Source organism: Carlito syrichta, unplaced genomic scaffold, assembly GCF_000164805.1.
Source record: "Carlito syrichta isolate Samal-C Ts95f unplaced genomic scaffold, Tarsius_syrichta-2.0.1 Scaffold301691, whole genome shotgun sequence".
NCBI lineage: Eukaryota > Metazoa > Chordata > Mammalia > Primates > Tarsiidae > Carlito > Carlito syrichta.
The window spans coordinates 550,133-572,220 of NW_007245787.1; positions in this window are offsets into that span (position 1 = coordinate 550,133).

Genomic DNA, 22,088 nt, shown 5'->3' on the forward strand with positions numbered 1-22,088 from the left:
CCAGTCTGGGCGACCGAGTGAGACTCCAACTCAAAAAAAAATAAAAATAAAAATAAAAATGATCAGACTCTTACTTGAGAGTTGTCTTGAGTTCTGAACCACAAAGATTAGTTAAACAGTATAATGCCAATAGCATTAAGAAAATGGTGATGCTGGATTTGATTAGCGCGGTCTTCCTGGGGGCCATGAGATGTGAACTCACAGAAAGTGGAAATGAGAACCTGGAACGAGTGAAGGAACTCATCCACACCAGTACACCATGAAGGTGAACTGCTTCTGGCTGCCGGGAGCCTGCTGCAACAACGGTTTTGAGATCACAGGGAACTGAACTAGGCTGATAACTGTGGAAAGGAAGAAACAAGCTTAACAAACATTGGGGGGCTATCCAAGGTCCTTGAAGCCCCCAGAGGTGTCCTCCTTACAAGCCTGGGACTGATCTGACCAGTCTTTTACTGTCGCGCCATGAAGTAGCATTTTAACCAGAGTGGAGCTAGGCAAGTTCTAGAGGAAGATTATAACATGGTCAACTTAGTTTCACAAGGTAATTCATTTTACATTTCCTTTTTTTTTGATCACGGCCCCACTCTATCACCCAGGCTGGAGTGCAGTAGCGCAATCATGGCTTACCTCAGTCTTAACCTCCTGGGCTCAGGTGATCTTCCACCTTAGCCTCCCATGTAGCTGGGACTACAGACGTGTGACACCACCCCCGGCAAACATCTTGATTTTTTTGAAGAGACAAGGTCTCACTATGTTGCCCAGGCTGGTCTTGAACTTCCACCTTGGCTTCCCAAAGTGCTGGGATTACAGGGGTGAGTCACCATGCCTGGCATTTCACATTTACCTTCTGAAATAAAATACGCGGTTTAATTTTGAAGACACTGTTTCATTTTTGTGGAAGGAGAGACCAAATGTTTCCATTGGCTCTGAACTAGATTATGAAATATAAAGAACTAGATTTCAAACGAAGGTGTTATTACAGGTTCCAGTCCTTTATCTGTTGTGCCTAACTCCTTTAGTAGTAAATTCCAACCTGAGTGGAATTGAGGCTACATGTGACTGAATGTTCACTTGATGTAAATATTCATGTTTTCTGCAGAAATATTAATGTACACTGCAGCTTGCTGGAAGTTTTATGTAATATATTATAAACTTGTAGTGGTGGTTTCTGGAGGTGTGATACAGAACTTTTTCTCTCATAGACTATACTGTGCTCTGGATAATACTACAATGTGCTTACAATATAGTGTTCTTAAACTGAATAATAAAAAACTACGCAAGAACCTTAATTGTACTTTTTTCTCCTTTCTAGTGAATTTTGGCACTCCTAAAAAGTTTATGCATATTAAATGCCTGCTTGTGGCATAGAATTTAGATTCATTCACTTTTTTTTCTTAGAGACAGGATCTCCCTCTGACACCCAGGCTGGAGTGTAGTGGCACAATTGAAGCTCACTGTAACCTTGACCTGGACTCAAGCAATCCTTCCACGTCCTCCTCTTGAGTAGCTGAAACTAGAGACATGTGTCATCATGCCCAACTAATTTTTAAAAATCTTTTTGTAAATACAGCCTTGCTATGTTGCTCAGACTGGTCTTGAACTCCATCCTCAAGTGATCTTCCTGCCTGGAGCCTCCCAAAGTGCTGGGGATATAAGTGTGTGCGATTACCTGTGGCTCGCTCTTTCTCCTAGTTTTGGAAACAATATGTTTCTGTAAAGATTCCTAGATTCCTAGATAAAAAGTTGTAGGACTGCAGAAAATGCGTGGAACAGATTTGAATGTGTAGAAACAGATTTTTTAAAATTATTACACTGATAGGCAGATGTACCAAAAAATTACCAAGAAAACAATACTTTAAAATAATTTGTCTTTAAAATATGTGATAGATACATATATATATTTTAATGAAATATTCCAAATTGTGTTGCATTCAAATTAAATTTGAAATTATTTGCATTTCTTAAAGTGAGGTGGAGGATATCAGCAGGTGAAGAAGACATTTTAGATGCTTGAAGGAGCCGAGCTCAGTGGGTCAGCCTGTAATCCCACGCTTTGGGAGGCCAAGGTGAGTGGATTGCCTGAGCCCGCCGGATCGAGACCCATCAGGGCAACTTGGCAAGACCTAAATCAAAAAATTAGCCGGGTGTGGTAGTGCGCACCTGTAGTTCCAGCTACTTGGAAGGCTGAGGCGGAAGGATCGCTGGAGCCCAGCAAGTCAAGGCTGCGGTGGCTGGGAGCGGCCACTGCACTCCAGTCTGGGTGACAGAGTGAGGCTCCAACTCAAAAAATAAAAATAAAAAATAGATGCTTGAAGTATTTCTGATAACAAAGAGTTGTCCCAAGATTAAAAATTGACTAATGAGTCAAAGTATTGTTCAGGAGAAAAACTTGTAAGAAGTACAAGTGGTGATAACTTGTTTAAGTTGCCATTAAAAAGTCTTTATTTTTATTCCTATGAAGCCCTTTCTCAGTATATCACAAATTGAAAAAGCCTTTATAGATAAGTCTAGACAAATTACACCATAAACCTACAAAAATACTAGAGATTCACATTATTGAACTTACAGCCAAGACTTGTGACTCTAGTAAGTAGTGTCATACAGTAAATAGCCCTGATCTGTAACTTCATTTCATCCTGATGTATACAGAGCAAGCTGAAGAAATAATTTTACAATCTTTTCTTTTTTTTAATAGGGGGGCAATAGAGATATAGTCATTTTGGAAAGCAGTCCATAGCAAATTAGAATGTGCTGAGGGAAAAGAGATCAACTGGTACTAAAAATTAACTCCTCTGCCAATAGTAGGTGAACCTTATCTCATACAGAGGGTCTCAGTTTCTTTTTAGTGTTTTTGTTTGTTGGTTTTTACTGAGACATGATCTCTGTTGCCCAGGCTGGAGGGCACTGGCATGATTACAGCTCATCACAGCCCTCGCCTCCTGGGTCCGGGCTATCCTTCTACCATCAACCTCAGTTTCCTGAGTAGCTGAGACTACAGGAGCACACCACCATGCCTAACTTTTGTGTGTGTGTGTGTGTGTAGAGATCTCATTAAATTGCCTAGTCTGGTCTCAAATTCCTAGGCTCAAGTAATCCTCCTGTCTTGGCCTCCCAAAGTGCTGGTATTACAGGCATGAACCACTGCACCCAGTCTTCTTTTTAGTATTATTCATTGATTTGGGGTTTCCTTTGATGATATTTACTGTGTATGAAAATTTAGCTGGCACCGTGGCTCACGCCTGTAATCCCAGCACTTTGGGAGGCAGAGGCGGGAAGATTGAGCACAGGGGTTTGAGATCAGCCTGGGCAACTTGGCGAGACCCATTTATTCATTTTTAATTGGGTTATTTTATTTTTATTGTTGAACTGTAAAAGTTTTTTACATATTCAAATATATGATTTGCAAATATTATTCTTCTCTAATTTGGGTTGTCTTTACACTTTCTTAATATTGTTCTTTGGAGTACTAATGTTGTGAATTTTGATGATGTCTAACTATCCAATGTTCTCTTGCCATTTGTAATTTTAATGCTGTATCTAAGAACTCATTGCCTAATGTAAGGCCATAAAGATTTACCTTTTTCTCCTAAGTGTTATAGCTTTTGCTCTTATACTTATGCCTATGATCTATTTGGGGGGGGGTGGAGTCTCACTCTGTTGCCCAGGCTGGAAGGCAGAGGCACACTCACAGCCACCCCAGCATCGACCTGCAGGGCCCTGATGATCCATCCACCTCAGCCTTCCAAGTAGCCAGAACTACAGGTGCACGCAACCACAACCGGCTAATTTTTTTTATTTATTTATTGTAGAGACGAGGTCTTGCCAAGTTGCCTGAGCTGATCTCGAACCCGTGGGCTCAGGCAATCCACTTGCCTTGGCCCCCCCCAAAGTGCTGGGATTACAGGCTGAGCCACTGAGCCTGGTGCCTATAATCTATTTTAAGTTACTTTTTGTATATTATGTGAAGTAAGAGTGCAAATTCATTCTTTTGTGTGTGGAAATCCAGTTGTCCCAGCACCACTTGTCATAAAAATCAGTGGACCATAAATGTTAGGATTTATTTCTGGACTCTCAATTCTATTTGATCCCTCTTGCATCTATTCTTATCCAATGCCACATTGTCTTGATTACTGTAGGGTTTTTTTTTAGTTTTGAAATCAGGAAGTCTGAACCCTTTAACTTTGTTGATCTTGTTTTTCAGGATTGTTTTAATTAGTCAAAACCTCTTGCATTTCCAAGGACATAATATTTTGCAATATAGATGGAGAAATCAGAATATAGTGTTTGTTATTTAGTATGTAAATATTGACTTTTCATGTGCATTATGCTTTTAAGAAACCAATCTAATGAGCTGGAAGTATCAAAGTTCTTGCTTTTCTTGTTTTGTTTTGTTTTTCCTACCACCCAACTACATCTTCATTTACACAGTTATTAGGAATAAATTATTCACAAATGTGAAGTTCAGTATGAATATTTATTAATAACTCTAGGCTTATATCTTGTATGTTACATAATATTCATGTTAAGGGTACCTAGAGACTTTTCCAGTATATAACTAACCAAGAAAATAAGGAAAATGATGTTTATTTATCCCAAAAAGGAAGCCGCGGTTTAACTCAGTTAACATCAGTTTAGGTTTAAATAACTGCTCTATAGTTTACCCAAAAAGTGCTGTGGTCAGCCTTCTAGTGAAGTATCAGTGGAGAGGTGGAGAGGTGGAGGATGGCGGGGAGGGGTGGTAGTAGCTCATCATCAGCTCATATGTTTCTAGGCAAATTGTATTATCAGGAATCTGTAATAACTTTGAAAATCATCTGGAAAAAAGGTCACCCATGGAATTATAGGACTGTCCCAGTTATATTACATCTTGCTGGCTGACATTTAAATCTGATTTTTTTTTAATGTGTTGGGAAATTTTTTCATTTTTAGTTGTGTTTTTATAATGAATATGACATGCACCACTAGCAATAAAAATTTCGTCTGTCAATCAGCATTCAGTGCTGAGAGAAAAATGTATGATTTTGAGTGTGATTTGTAATTTGCCACCTATCTAATGCAGTGATTTTTTTTCTTTTTACAATTTGCACTACATATTACTTAAGGTATCATATTATGATACATGTCTGATAATGTACTTTGCCTTTTAAAAATGCATATACAGCCGGGTTCGGTGGCTCAGCCTGTAATCCCGCGCCTTTGGGAGGCTGAGGTGTGTGGATTGCCTGAGCCCGCGGGTTCGAGACCCACCTGGGCAGCAAGACCTCATCTCTACAATAAATCAAAAAAATCAGCTGAGCATGGTAGCGCATGCCTGTAATTCCGGCTACTTGGAAGGCTGAGGTGGAAGGATCGCTGGAGCCCAGCAGGTCGAGGCTGCGGTGACCGGGAGCAGCCACTGCACTCCAGTCTGGGTGACAGAGTGAGACTCCAACTCAAAAAAAAAAAAAAAAAAAAAATACATATACATGTTCTTTGAAGTATATTGAAGTTGTAGTATTTAAAATACTTCTGGGTACTTGCTTTTTGCTCCTATCCTTAAGTTATCAGAAAGGATATCATAAACCAAACAGAAGGAATTCCTTTATGAGTTTATACAGAAGAGATGTTATGAGTTATTTTGTCATGGCACCTTTAACAATTTGCAGCTCCTGTGAGCTCTGGGGTGTTTGTTTGTTGCCTGTCATGCTTGTGACTACAATTAAATTTTAAAACTTAAAATTACCTTTGTAATTTTACTTTCGAAATGTCTTATAATAGGGATTCTTCTATCAATCATGAGATGACAGGAAGTCTCCCATAAAGTTTTGGGAAGTTAAAAAATGGGAATCATAAATAACTGGAACTTCCTTTAGTGCCTGTTAGGATAATGTGTATAATGACCTGGAATGTTGCCTTGAAGTACCCTCTGTTATTCTACATAGTCTGAGTCATGTCACTTATTATAGTTTTATTCTTGACAATCCATGTAATTATAAAGCAGAGACATACAGAACATTTAATGTTTGTACTGCTATCCTTAATATCAAGAAGCTGAAGGAAGATTTTCATTTCTGCTCATTCAAAAAGCACAATTTAGGTTTGTGTGTAAGTGTGTGTGTGTGTGTGTGTGTGTGTGTGTGTGTGTGTGTGTGTGTGTGTGTACTTTCCTTAACTAATTTGAAAGTTTTGGGAGTCTTTGGTATATCTAATTTTCCCCCTTTTATAGCATCTTTTTTCCACCATGTCAAGTTCATCTGTAAACATTTTTTTAAACATATTAGGGACTTGGGATACACAGTATACAAATAAGATCTCAATTACAGTGAAGTTAATTAAACCACACAAATCATTTTCTTTATTCTCTTCTGGTCATTGGTTACTTTGCTAACACACACTCTGAAGGTTACTATACGTCTTTGAAGAGGCAGTTTCCTTTTTTATTAGAGCCTAGGTGGAACCATCTGCTCTTGTTAAAACTCTCATAATCACTGATTTCTCCTATACTGCAACTTCCTGCCTAGCTTTTACTTTAGTTCTGTATGTTCAATGTCTTTAAAATGTCTCATCTCAACTAGCATATCTGTGAGTTCCTTTAAGTTTTTTCTTCTTCTGAATGCACAGGACCTCTAAAACTGTTTTTTGTTTTGTTTTGATTTGATACCTCCAGCCATATCAACTAGCATGAGCTCATAGGACACACAGTAGGTAGAGCCAGACTGGAGTGGTCCAGAAGCATTCAGGAGACTTGTTGAATAAACATTTGGAGGTACAGATCTGGAGTTAAGGAGAAAGTGTGAGGCTGCAAAAAATATCTATAGTTATCCTATGACATTCCATGGGATAAAGAATAGCAAGAGCTTTTCAAGGAGAGAGGTCCAGCATCCACAGCTCTCTTTGCACCTTCCTACCCTGTATGTTGGGTTCTCCCCTGCAGTGATTCTTTTCTGTCTGCCAGAGTGCCGAATTCCCCATCTAATCTAAATGAGGAAAATTTCTCTCTCTTTCAGTTCAGCTGGGATGAGCAAGTTCTCAAAAGGAATTTAAATAGGTATCTTAAGACAAAATGTTTAGAAGTGGTAATACTGAATGCAAACTTATCCTGACAACTAAAATTAACCATAAATTGTCTTAACTGATACCATTGTCTGTCTTATTTTGTTCTATTTTAAAGTCTGTCTCATTTTATTCCATTCTAAAGTAGCAGTTCTCAAAAAGGAGCGATCTTGCCTACCATAGGACATTCAACAATGTCTGGAAACACTTTTGATGATCACATCTGTTCTTGTGGCATGGTATTGGTGTTTAGTGTGTAGAGACCCAGAGATGCTGCTAAACATCACACACTGCACAGGATAGTCCCCCACAAGTTATCTAGCCCAAAATGTTAATAATGCCAATGTAAAGAAACCCTGGGGTAAATAGATGTGTGAAAAGAAAGAATTTCAATCATGCCACATGGCCTTCCATCCCCGAGTGATTCGGAGTGGCATTTTTACGTAGTAGGAACTCTGCCAAAGGGCAGGCTTGATCTTAAAATCTGCTCTAATTATGTTATCAATGTAACCAATATCTTTTTAGCCTGACAACCAAATTCTTACTTCCTGTCTGTGGCATTTCCAGTGCAGAAAAAAATAAACCCTATACTTAATCAGTGATTAAAATTTCATTAACTTAGGGAACTAGATTTCCCTACTTCTTCAGTTCACTTTGGTGCTCCTAAGAGAACAATATTGCAGACATCCATCACTAGTTTTAAAATATCAATAACGTGAAAATTCTCTTAATGTGGTCAGTAACAGGTATTTATTGAACACCTACTGAATAACCAGTATTCTGCAAGGAACTATGAAGGAATTTATTTATTTGTTTAGAGAGACAAGGGTTTCTCTGTTTTGCCCAGGCTGACCTCAAACTTTTAGGCTCAAGTGATCCTCCTGCCACAGCCTCCCAAGTAGCTGAAACTACAGAAACCCAACTGTACCCAGTTTTGAGGATTTTTAAAAGTATTATCTTCACTAGTTTTATGTAGACATTTTGTCTTTAGTTTATATTGGAGGTCCTCTTAAGGAGTAACCATATGACATTTGAATTATGCTGTAAAAATGTTGAGGAAATGGCTCGTGACATCACTTATAGTGTCTACTCTGAAGCCCCATATTAAAAGTAGGTTGTAGGTTTGAAGTAAAAAAAAAAAAGTTGGTGTGGCTTCTCTTTTCTGGTAATGAGCTTCAAACAACTTCCTGGATTTTTCCTTTAAGGTATAGCTGCTAGGAAACAGCAAAGTGTCAACCACCTGAATGATATCCTTTGTCCTATCTGTATTTACATTTTACTTTTGTTGCAAGTCATTTCAAATCATGTGCCAAGGAAGGGTAGGAAAGGAGAAACTGGGCTGGTCATGGTGGCTCATACCTGTAATTCCAGCACTTTGGGAGGTGGAGGTGAGAGAATTGCCTGAGCCCAGGAGTTGGAGACCAGCCTAGGTGAGACCTCATCTCTACAATAAATAAAAAAATATTAGCCAGTCATCATGGCACATGCCTATAGTTCCAGCTATTTGGAAGGCTGAGGTGGAAGGATCACCTGAGTCCAGCAGGCCAAGGTTGCAGTAGCCACTACACTCCAGCCTGGGTGATAGAATGAAACTCTGACTTAAAAAAAAAAAAAAAAAGCTGGGCACTTTGGGAGGTGGAGATGAGAGGATTGCCTGAGCCCACAGGTTTGAGACCAACCTGGGTAACTTGGCGAGACCTCATCTCTACAATTAAAAAAATAAAATTAACCGGGTGTGGTGGCACATGCCTGTAGTTCCAGCTACTTGAAAGACTGAGGCGAAAGGATCGCCTGAGCCCAGCAGGCTGAGGCTGCAGTGGCCGTGAGTGTGCCACTGCACTCCAGCCTTGGTGACAGAGGAAAACCCCAACTCAAAAAAAAAAAAAAGGAGAAACCAAAAGGTAGGAAAAAATATATGCAATTAAAGAGCACAAAAACAAATATACATGCAAAAATAACTGGAGAATAAGATGTCTTTCACAAAATTGAGTGCTAATGGATATTGTATGGGCCAGTGGTTCCCAGCCTTTTTGGCATCAGTGACCAGTTTTGTAGAAGACAGTTTTTCCAGAGGGGGAAAGGGGCAAGGAGGAAGGGAGAGGGGATCATCAGGCATTAGATTCTCATAAGGCGTACCACAACCAAGATCCCTTGCATGAGCAGTTCACAATAGGGTTCATACTCCTATGAGAATCTAATGCTACCACTGTTCTGACAGAAGAGAGAACTCTGCTTGCCTGCAGATCACCTTCTGCTGTGCAACCCAATTCCTAAAAGGCCACGACTAATACCTATCAGTGACCCTGGGGTTGGGGACCCCTGGTACAGGCCAAAAATATCAGTATAGCATTTTAAAGCATGAGTGAGATTATGAGCTGTAATAATCAGGGACAATTTATTTTTATTGACTTTTTTTTTTTTAAAGAAACAAGGTCTTGCTGTGTTGCCCAGGTTGGTTGGAACTCCTGGGCTCAATAAATCCTCCTGCCTCAGCTTCCCAAAGTGCTGGGATTCCAGGCATGAGCCTGGACTCAGGGAAAATTTAAAATAGGCAGACCTCAAATGAAACATGTTAGCTGGTAAGTAGGGAGGAAGATGGGCTTTTATTTTGAAAGTGATAACAGTATGAGTGCTTGACAAATGTGTGAAGGATAGTGAGGAGCCTAGCAGAGAAGAGAGGTTCATAATGGGTATATATACATACAGAGAAATGGATAGATAGTGCCAACTGATGATGACCTTGGATGCTAGAGAGAACACAAAAGTTTAAAGCTGGAAATACAACCTCAGTTTTAAAAATAAGAGACAAGGACTCCAAGCAGTTCATTTTTCCTCTACTGCTAGGAGAGGCTCACATGCTTCTCAGCTCTTCTGCTGTACTGCACTGCCTCTCAAGATCCTTTTGGCATTGGAAAATCATTGTAGGTTTGAAAGCCAAAAAGTGTTTTAGAAAGTGTAACAGAGTGAGGAACAAGTGAAGAGAGAGAACCACAGGAGAGTCTCAATCAGTAGTTTAACTGTTAAGCAGAAATTCATTACTGAAAGGGAAAAAGAGACTGCCGCCTAGGAAGTACTTCTTCCAGCATTCTTGTTATAGTTTTCGCAAAAGGCAAGATAGCAATACTAAAGTCCGTATTTACAAGGATTGGGTAGGGTTTTGAAGGCTTCACCTATGTTGTGCCTGTGTCCTTTGAGCTTTGTCTCAGATGAGTTGGAAGACAGCTGATCTCTATTTGTTAATTATTTCATACTCAGAAGTCATGCACACTAGATATCAAAAGATATAAATTTACACAAAGATCAAGTAACAGGCTTTTTTGGGAACAACTCTAATATCCAAGGGGACCCTCCAAAAACTGGAATTATCTTTTGGAGGCCAAGCCCCTTATTCAGGTTTCGCATGCTAGGTAAGTATTCCAGGAACCCATCAGTATCAGTCCAGTGAGTGTTGTTTTGACAGGCTGTGTTCAGCTTCAGTAGATTTCTTTCTTTTTTTTTTTTGAGATTCTTTCAACGTGTTTGCCCACTTCATGACAGGTGATTTAAGAGTGCACCTGCCCACACCCACTGAATGTTCAGCAGTTTTCTACTAAAAGAAGCATGACCTCCACGCCCCACCCTTCCTATTCACCTGATCTCGCACCAGGTGACTTTTTTTTTGTTGTTTCCCCGATGAAATAAGTCCTCAAAGGGAAATTTTTACTGATGTGGAAGAGGGGAAACAAAAAACAGCAGAAGCACTAAAAGGCATTAAAATGGTCAAGTTCAAAAACTTCTGAGCAATGGAAAAAGCATCTTGATAGATGTATAGATTCAAATAGAGAGTACTTTGAAGGTGACTTGAAATTTAAGCATATAAGAACAAAATACACAATTAATAGATTGTATTAACAGATTGCTCTTAAGTAGCAATCTTTCCAGTGTATAGAATATATGATTCTGTATCATCATTACTTTTTAGGAAAATGAAAGTCACTGAAAGATGCCTTTTCCCATATGTACATATGGTTGTTTGTTTGCTTTTAAATTGGAGTCTTACTCTGTCACCCAAGTTGGAGTGCAGTGGTATGATCACAGCTCTCTTCGACCTCCTATACTCAGGCAATCCTTCTGGCTCAGCATCCGCAGTGCATGGCTAACTTTTTTACTTTTTGTAGAAATTAAGTCTTGCTATGTTGTCCAGGAAGGTCTCAAACTCCCGGATTCAAGTAATCTTCCTGCCTTCTTTCCCCATATTTTGGAGAGTGAGTTTTATAAATGATTTTAAGTATTACATACTTAAGGCTATGTTTATTACTTGGTATGAAATATTTTTAAAGAAACATTTCATTTAATCAGTCACTAAAGAAAGAAATTAGGGTTTTTCCTTACTGATAGTCTTTATCCTAAGAAATAAAAACTTGGCAATGCTATGAAGTTTTACAGCAAAATTTCAAATAACTTACTCTTGATTAATAAAAATAAAATAGTGGGTACACTAAGGTTGTCGATGATACTGTATCATGTTTATAAACGATGTGTTTACACAATAGTGTATCAACTTTTATTCAATATTGTATTCTTACTTCATGGAGGCAAGTGCATTTCATATAAAGTGTTGAGAATGCCTGAGTTGTTTCCTGTACCTCTTCTCCATTCTGAGACTTATCTTGGTACACAAAACCATTCAGGTTTTAGGACTATTATTTTCTCCAGAGAGCATTTTCCAGATGAAACTATAATATTCTTGAGTAAATAATGAACCAGTGTTAATAGATTTCAGAACAACTTTGGAAAACTTCAAGATTCTGAAGCAGGACCATTATAATTCACATAATGTGGGATGAGGCAGAGTTGCAGTCAGGGCACTCCAGGGAAGGTCTAGAAACCTAGTTCTGACACTCACAGATATGTGCTCTTAAGCTAATCATTCAAACCCTGGGTAGGCCTCGGAATTCTCTGGAAAATAAAATGGTTAGTCTCTGTTCTTCACAGTTGCTTCCTATTTTACAATTCTTAGAAACTCCCAATGAGTTTTGAACATTCACTGTGGCAATATCTCCTGCAGGGCAGGAGTCATAGCAAGTGTGTGACTTACAATCTGCCACTGGAAACTTGTAGGATTTCTTAGAAGACAAAGTTGGTTCCACCATCTCTCCAACTCTCGAGTCTGTGGACCCTTCTTTCCTACACACCATCTTCACCAGCAGTCCAGCCTGACTGCACTACCTGTTTCCTCAAAATTCTTTTCAACTGCCTGTCCTTTTTGACCCATTCTCAGTTACAATTTCACCCAGAATCGCTGAGCAACTGAGGCTGGCCAAGTGGGACAGTTTTGTGACTGAGCAACTCAATACACTTGTTAACACTGGCTGCCTAATATTGCCATTTCCTTGTTAGCATTTCAAGCACTTTGGACTCTGCTTTGGTATGCACAACGTCTATTTCCTTTTCTTTTTGTTTCACAGAAGCTGTTGTGTGATTAGCTAAAGGGGTAAAAAGCTACACAAATAAGTGTATATTGAGAACCCAGCATTACTTACATAATCGCCCAGCATTAAGTAAATAGATACAAACTGAGGAGACTGTTCTGAATTTTCCAGTGTTCTATTTGCATGGATATGACAGCTCATAGAGGGCCGGAGTCCTAAGTTACTCTTTGTTGTATTTTATGGTGAAGTGTGCATATTGTAAAAAACAATCATAGACTGTCCCAGTGTGTAACTGCTACACAGAGTGCATTTGACATTCTGCTTCTGTAAATATAAATTCTGTGTTATGTATCTCTTCATCACTTACACAGTTCTCAGCTTAATGCTATCCTTTGCATTAATGTTTGCTTTTGAATAAAAATTCAACATGGGTACATTCCATTTTATTTCACACATTGCCTCTCTAAGACAATACCAAGCCAAAGTGGGTATGGTTTGAATTTTTGTATGTGACCAAAAAAAATTGCTGGATAAGTATATCAATCTCTGTATCTATATCTATATCTAGATCCATAGTTCAGGACATCATGTGGCCTGCTTTCAAAAAGCTTATGTGCCATTATCTTTTTAAGAGGTCAGTTATCAGAAGTCCGGAAATATTAAGGGACTTACTTAAAGTTATTCAACCAGGAAGAGGAGGGACCAAAACCAAGATTTCTCTGGCTATTAGTCTTGTACTTTTCCTGTTAAAATGAAAATGACAGATGGAATTTTGGGACTACCTTTTCTTCTAGGATTTTACATATGCACTACCTGTTTTATGTTAAAACTCTGGTATCCCAGAACTTAAAGTGTGTGATCCAAGTTTGTATGTGCACGCATGGTGTGTCTACTGCCTGTAACCAATTTGAAAGTTTTTGCCTGTGTGTGTGTGTGTGTGTGTGTGTGTGTCTGTGTGTGTGTGTTATAAAACATTAACAGAGGTTGCTTTGGGGCTATGGGGTAATGCTTAGCTTGTCGCTTACATGTTCCTGTGGTTTTCCTTATTTTCTATAATGAGTTCATAGTTTACCAGTCATCAAAACTTATTTATTTATACAAAGGAGACTGACATTCATGTTTTATTCTTCTAATCAATGAGAAGTTTTGTTCAACTAGGCCAATATACAGTCATGGTAAATATTTAACATTATAATATGTTGTCTGTAAAAAAAATTATATCACAGAATCTTTAAATAGTTTGTTTAAAGTTATGAAATCTCCCCTTAGAAAAATGCAAATATACATACAGATACAAAATGTTATAAAAATTTTCTGGAGGTTCACAGTTCCCTGAAACTCATTTATTTAAACCCCCATGTTGCTCAAAACATGGGCTACAATTTTCATCAGAACACCTGGGATGTTTATACTAAATGCAGATTTTTAAGCTTACCCCACACTTTCCAAATTGGAGGGGAGGACAGGGGCCCAGATATCTAACTCTTTAACAAGACAGTCCTTCCCACCCTCAAGCAAATGGAATGCAAAGGAGAAAGTCTTATGACCTGTGTGTCTATAGAGCTCATATTAAGAATCCTAAATAAGACTAGCAAAAACTAAAATGACAGAAAATATCCAGTGCTAGTCCTTGAAATAAGGAATCAGAGTAGGAATTCGTTAGATAGAGAAAGTGAGAAGAGGTTGTCCAACCGAGGAAGGAACAGAGTTGGTACTGTTAGAAGTATGGACTACTAACAAGTTTGGGAACTGGAAAGAACTAAATAAAGCAGCTTGAAAGGCTCATACCACATCATAAGCGAGATATTGGAGTGGCATGTGGAAGTCGTGAGGCCAAAAATAGTGCTGCCAGATTGAGGCTTGTAAAGTCCTGGGAAAATAATTGATATTTCGAGTAGTCTTAGTGCCATATAGCTATGTTAAGTTTCTCATTGTGAGAGTGGGATGATTCCATGAATGACTATGGAAGGAGTATCTACTTGGAGAAAAGACAGAAACTCATGAGAACTTCAAAAACTATTCCGGAATTATAAATATTAGCTATAGAATAGGCCTTATTAATTATTTCTTCCACTTTTCTCAATTAAAAAATGAAACTCTTTGGAATTTATCAAATTTTTATTATTAATTGAGGTACTACTTCTATGAAGTAAGATAAAAGGCTAATATAATACATATTTACTCATTTTATGGTTGAGGTGACAAGTAATGATGTGATTTGCCTCCAGGTCACACAATGGCTGAGCTGAGATTAGAAGCAGTTTTATTACTAGATTACCTCATAAATTATGCAATGTCTAACCCAGATAGGCAATAATGTAGTGTTCGTGTGTTGAGTTATGTATCTGTAAGCAGTCTTTGCCCTAGTACAAGATAAACAGTGAGAATGAGTGTTGGGACAACTGGAACACTAGCCTGAAGCCCTGCAGCTGCCATCATGAACCAGATAAACATCACAGTAGTTCTTTGCATACACTGACATTCAAGTAACTTATGAAGGTAAAACAGTAGTGGTCCACAGAAGCAGAAGTGGTTTCAGAAAATATGAAATAGCCGGGCTGGGTGGCTCAGCCTGTAATCCCGCGCCTTTGGGAGGCTGAGGTGAGTGGATTGCCTGAGCCCACGGGTTCGAGACCCACCTGGGCAACTTGGCGAGACCTCATCTCAACAATAAATAAAAAATTAGCTGCGCGTGGTAACACGCGCCTGTTATTCCAGCAACTCAGAAGGCTGAAGCGGAAGGATCGCCGGAGCCCAGTGGGTCGAGGCTGCGGTGGCCAGGAGCGGCCACTGCACTCCAGTCTGGGTGACGGAGTAAAACTCCAACTGAAAAAAAAAAGAAGAAAAGAAAATATGAAATCAATGGGTTGATTTATATTTGTCTTAAATGAAACTGAGGCTTTGGAAATGACATTCAACCATTAGGAATGTTAGTAATCCTAGATAAATATCCACAAACCCATACGCAAGTGAAAATTTGTGTCCTGGTTAAAAACCCTAATAACAGCTGGGTGTGGTGGCTCAAGCCTATAATCCCAGCTCTTTGTGAAGCTGAGGTGAGAGGATTGCCTGAGTCCAGGGGTTCGAGACCAGCCTGGACAACTTGGTGAGACCTCATCTCTACAATAAATTTTTAAAAAATTAGCCAGTTGTGGTGGCTCACGCCTATGGTTCCAGCTACTTGGAAGGCTTGGAGGTGGAAGGATTGCCTGAGCCCAGTAGGTCAAGGCTGTGGTGGCCACAAATGTGCCGCTGCACTCCAGCCTGGGTGACAGAGTGAGACTCCAACTTAAAAAAGCAAGCAAACAAACTTGGAGTCAGGGTCTAGCTTTGCTGCCCAGGCTGGAGTGCAGTGGCACCATCATGGTCCACTGCAACCTCAAATTCCTGGGCTCAGGAGATCCTTCCACCTCAGCCCAAGTTGCTGGAACTACAGGCATGTGTACCACCACTCCTGGCTAATTTTTTATAGAGGTGAGGTCTTGCTATGTTGCCTAGGCTAGTCTCAAACTCCTGGGTTCAAGAAATCCTTCTACTTCGGCCTCCCAAATTACTGGGATTACAAGCATGAGCCACTGTACCTGACCACATTTTATTTTTCTCATTTGTTCACCTGTTCATCCATTCAGCAGTACTTGTTGCCATCATGGTACTAAATGCAGGAACTAAATTAAGAGGGTAAAACTGATATGCTCTCTAGTTTCATGGAACTTACTGACTAGACATGAATACAACCCTTAAGCAAATGAAATACACAAATATGAAACGTAAATGTTTATTAAGTGAAATAAAATATTTTAATTTATATTTGATGATAAAGAGATACCATCTAAGCTGAGATCTGAACAATAAATCGTTTTGCCAGGTAAGATGGTGGGAAGTGCCATCCAGATAGAAAGAATCAAGAGCATGTTCAAAGACATTGAGGGAATCTGGAGAAGATCCAAGGAGCTGGGGGTCCAATTTTCAGAGAAAGTGTTTCTGTCAAGAGAAGAAGGCCGGATGCTGTGGATCACACCTGTAATCCCAGTACTTTTGGGAGACTGAGTGAGGGGACTGCTTGGGCCCAGTCCTAGACAATATAGCAAGACCTGGTTTCTACAAAAAAATTAGCTGGGCATGGTGGCATGCACCTGTAGTCCCAGCTACTCAGGAGGCTGGGACGGAAGGATTGCCAGAACCCAGGAAGTTGAGGTTGTGGTGTGCCATGATTGTGCCACCATGCCCCAGCTTCAGTTCAAAAAGAAAGAAAAGATGAAGAAGGAGCAGGAGGAGGAGAGGAAGGAGGAGGGGGAGGAGAAGAACAGCATGTCTAGCACAAGGAATCTTAACCCTAGCTACTGCTTTAAATGGCCATTCTGAACTGAGTATATATTTTGGGTAAAGAGATGATTCAGACTGCCAGAGTGCAGTGTTTTCAGGGACAGACTGTACATATTGTTTTACAACAACCTGACTAGAAGAATTTGAGCCAGGGGTTTATAAAAAGAAACTTGTCTTGATTAGGAAAATTTACAATATTTCTCTTAGCATTCAATATAAGGCTTGACAAGTAAGTTCACAAACTTGCCAACGTGCTTACGTTGGCAGCAATGCGCAAACAACTCGGTAAGGTTTCATAACCTTGGCATATCAGTGTCTCACAGCTGTGTTCATGTCGACATGTGGCAGTGTCTTGCAGCGTGGCATTCATTATTGTTGTTGCATGTTTTGTGTGCCATTGTGAGAATGTTGGAACTTGATTTGAGCAATGAACAAACATTACATTTCTTGTTAAAGTGGGCAAAAGTGAAAGAGAAATCAGGGACATGTTAGTTCAAATTTATGGGGATAATGCCATGAAGTAAATGGCAGTGTACAAATAGAGTAAATGTTTTTCTGAGGGCAGAGAAAGCGTCACTGATGAAGAGAGATCAGGATGGCCATTAACGAGTAGAACTGATGAAGACATCGCAAAAATTTATCAAATTGTGCATCAAAGTCATTGGCTGACTGTGATAAGCATAGCAGACCAAATAGACACCGATAGAGAAACAGGAAAATCTTAACTGAAAGTCTTGACATGAGAAAGGTATGTGCAAAAATGGTCTCAAGGGCGCTCTTGCACCAAGATAGTGCAGCAGCTCACACAGCACTGTCTATGAGGGAGTTTTTAACCAGTAAACAAATAACTGTATTGGAACACCCTCCCTACTCGCCTGATCTTGCCCCCAGTGACTTTTTTTCTTTACTCAGAGATAAAGGAAATATTGAAAGGAAGACATTTTGATGACATTCAGTACATTGAGGGTCATATGATGACAGCTCTGATGGCCATTTCAGAAAAAGAGTTCCAAAACTGCTTTGACAGGTGGACTAGGCACTGACATCAGTACATAGCTTCCCAGGGGGAGTACTTCAAAGGTGACTATAGTATTATTCAGCAATGAGGTACGTAGCACTTTTTCTAGGATGAGTTCGTGAACTTAATTGTCAGACCTCTCATATGTTCCAGTTTGGGACAGTATAAAAAGGCAAGATGCTATTAAGACCTATAAAATTAATTTATATTTTTTAAATATTGCCTAATGTTGGTGTAGATTTGCAGTGTGAATATGTTTCCCCACATGGCAAAAGGGACTTCTCTGATGAATTAAATGAAGGATCTTGAGACAGGGAGGATCCTTCCAGAATTATCCGGGTGGGCCTAATGTAATAATTACAAGTACCCTCATAAGAGAGAGGTGGACAGAGAGGGAGATGTGAAGATAGAAACAGAGGTTGAAGTAAGTGATTGCTGGCTTTGAAGTTGGAAGATGGACACAAACCAAGGAATGCTGGTGACTCCGGAAGGTGTAAAAGGCAAGACACAGGTAATCCCCTAGAACCTCCAGAAGGCAAGCAGGCCTCCTGGCACTTTGACTGTAAGCCCTATAGGACCCAATTTTGAGCTTCTGATCACTAAACCTAAAAAAATCTTGCTTTATGCAGCTAAGTTTGTGGTAATTATTACAGCAGCAATGGGAAATTGATACAAAATAGACATATCCATATTTGCCCAAGGCCACATCACTAGTAAGGGATGGGTTAGGAACAAACCTAGATTTCTTTGATTCCCAAATTCATGCTCAAAGCACTATAGTAGCAGTATGGCTTAGAAATAAAAATAATCAAAACAGGCATTATTTGAGATTTTTTTCTAAAATCTGAAATGTATTAGAAAATAATATGCCACAGTAGAGTTATTTGAGTTAGTTTTGCTGCCCTTTTTTGCAGACTTCTGACAAGTTTGATTCTGATAGTTTCTGCTTTTTTTTTTTTTATATTTCCATAGCAGGTGGGAGCATGGAGCTGTCTGCTCTGCCATTTGATGTTACACCCTCAAGTGACCTTTTCTTTTTTAATCTGTAGTAAGATTTTGTTGTTGTTGTAGTATAGAATTTCAAGGTCCAAGTTTGATGTAAGGTGGATATCTGAAGACAATGCTCCTCTGGCAGTATCAGGCATTGCTTTAATGACTGCTATGTAAGGCTTCAAAACAAGCTCAAATTGTGTGGCTAGGCACTTACCTATTTTAAGGACTTTTTTTCTATATTTCACATAAAGTATATTTTTAATTTTCATTAAGACTGTTGGTCTGAATAACCTAGATTGTCATTACTAGAATGGATTGCATGATGTTTAGTTTTTTTATGAAAATGAAACCAAACATAGCTCAGGTTGTCAAATTCTCAAGTAAATGAAGTTTTGGAACCTGGGGTTTATTGTAGATATTTAAGCATTTTTATAATTCTTTTTTTTAAGAAAGGCAGAGTATGAGAATTATTTTTCAGAGCCCTAGTTGAAGGCAAGATTCAAAAAAATGCTTTGTAAAATATAAAATACCATATAGATGTAAATCAGCACGATGGTAATAATTTTGTTTCTGTACCCTACCTGCCCCCAACTTCCCTTTTATACACTTTGAATGCATTTCTGTCACCGTATCTGGAATTTTATGCAGCTAAGTATCCTGTTGATCAGTAGTACACCTATCTGTTCACTCAGGAAGACTAAAACAGTGCAGAACACCAATAAGTCAATAATATATACGTCTTGGAAGGCATTTGCATTAACAAAAAAACTTCCTGGAAAAGATTATATCTTAAACAAATTACACTTATGCTTCAATTGCAGTTATCACTTGAACAGTTTAGCTATTTTGAGGTAGGTGTTTTTCCTTTACTCTTCTGCCACCTCAGATGACCTGTCCATCTTCCCTTAAGAGTGACCATGAACTCAAATAGATCTGTGTAGATACTGTAGATTGCATATTTGCCCCACTCGACACTTATGTTGAAATGTGATCCCCAGTATTGGTGGTGGGGCCTGATGGGAGGTGTTTGGGACATGGGGGTGGATCCCTCCTGAATAGCTTGTTGCTGTCCTGGGGTAATGAGTAAGTTTTCACTCTATTCGTTCTCCTGAGAGATGCTTATTGAAAAGAGCCTGGCATCTTCCCTCATGCTCCCTCCTGCTTCCTCTCTCACCATGTGATCTCTGCATGCTGGCTCCCTTTTGCCTTCCACGGTGAGAGGAAGAAGTCTGAGGCCCTCACCAGAGGCAGATGCCAGCACCATGCTGCCCACACAGCCTGCAGAACTGTAAGTCAAATAAACCTCTTTTCTTTATAAATTACCCAACCTCAGTCGGGCTCAGTGGCTCAACCTGTAATCCCACGCCTTTGGGAGGCTGTGGTGAGTGGATTGCCTGAGCCCGTGGGTTCGAGACCCACCTGGGCAACTTGGCGAGACCTCATCTCTACAATAAATCAAAAAATCAGCTGGTCGTAATTCCAGTAATTCCGGCTACTCTGAAGGCTGAGGCAGAAGGATCGCTGGAACCCAGCAGGCCGAGGCTGCGGTGGCCCGGAGTGGCCACTGCACTCCAGTCTGGGTGACAGAGTGAGACTCCAACTCACAAAATAAAATAAAATAAAATAAAATAAATTACCCAACCTCAAGTATTTCTTTGTAGCAACACCAAACAAACTAAGACAATAGGCAATCTGAAGACTTATATGGGAATTTATATTAGCTACAATTGATTTCATGTCTTATTTACTTGTCCCAAAATTATTTACAAAATCAAAGATTACTTACTTGGACTGTATTAGTTCCAACTCATTCTGGTCATAGGTCAGAAGCTGTAAAAGTTCAAAAATACCCAAAATCCACAGGGTAAAATTTGAAATGAAAGGGAAATTTTGGTTACTTTCCAAATTTTTTGTCAGAAAAGAAGCAAATTGACATAGAAGGTCATTGGCACTGAAAAGAACAAATGTGCACTTTGATCTTCTCAATATTGTAATTATCTCCAAGTGAATTGGAATCTAAATCTCACTGTAGATGTATTAGTTTTTTGATAATACTGCTCTGGCAAAATACCACAGACTGGGTAGCTTGAACAACAGACATTTATTTTCTCACAATTATGGAGGCTAGATGTCCAACATCAAGACGTCGGCAGGTTTGGTTTCTTCTGAAGCCTCTTTCCTTGGCTTGCAGATGGTCATCCTCCCATTGTATCCTCACATGGCCTTTTCTCTGTGAGTGTGCATGCCTAGTGTCTCTGTTCTAATCTCTTTTTATAAAGAGAGCAGGGTGGAATGAAGGCCTCATTTTAACTTAATTGCCTCTTTAAATTCCCCATCTCTAAATATTGTCACATTCTGAGGTACTAGAAGATCAGGTCTTCAAGATATGAATTGGAAGGGGGCAAAATTCAGTCCATAACAATAAATATTTTTCAAAGATTCACAGTTTCATTGAAGTACTTCTAGAACAGTTGCTGGTATTGGTGAAGGTGAAGAAAGGATTTTTACTGAGGTTTCTTTTAAAAAGCTTTTAGATTTGGCAGTAGATTATTTGATATAACTTTCCAAAAGTATAAGCAATAAAAGAAAAAGATAAATTGAATCTCATCAAAATAAAAAACTTGGTGTATCAAAGGACACTATCAAGAAAGTAAAAACACTACCCACATAATGGGAAAAATATAATTTCAAATCATATGTTAAAAAGGGTCTAAAAGTACCTAGAATCTATAAAGCCTATTACAGATCAACAGCTAATACAAACAGCCATTTAAAAATGGGAAAAGGACTTGAAAACACATTTCTCTAAAGAAGATATACAAATGACCAACAAGCAGATGAGAGACGTTCAATGTCATTAGTCAGTAAGGAACTGAAATCAAAAGCACAATGAAATGCCATTTCACTCAGTTGGATGGGTATTTTTTTAGAAATAAAAAAGTAAAATGAGTGTTGGAGAAGATGGTGAATAAATTGGAATCCGTGTATTTTGCTGGTGGGAAGTAAAATAGTACAGCTTCTTGGAAAACAGTTTGACAACACCTAATTACTAAACGGCCCAGAAGTTCTTCCTCTAGTTCTATACCAAGAAATTAAACAGGTACTCAAACACACACAAATGTCCACTGCAGCACTATTCATAACTGGTAGTAACAACCAGAATGTTCACCAACAGTTGAATAAGAAATACATTTTGAGCCGGGCTCGATGGCTCAGCCTGTAATCCCGCGCCTTTGGGAGGCTGAGGTGAATGGATTGCCTGAGCCCGCGAGTTCAAGACCCGCCTGGGCAGCGAGACCTCATCTCTACAA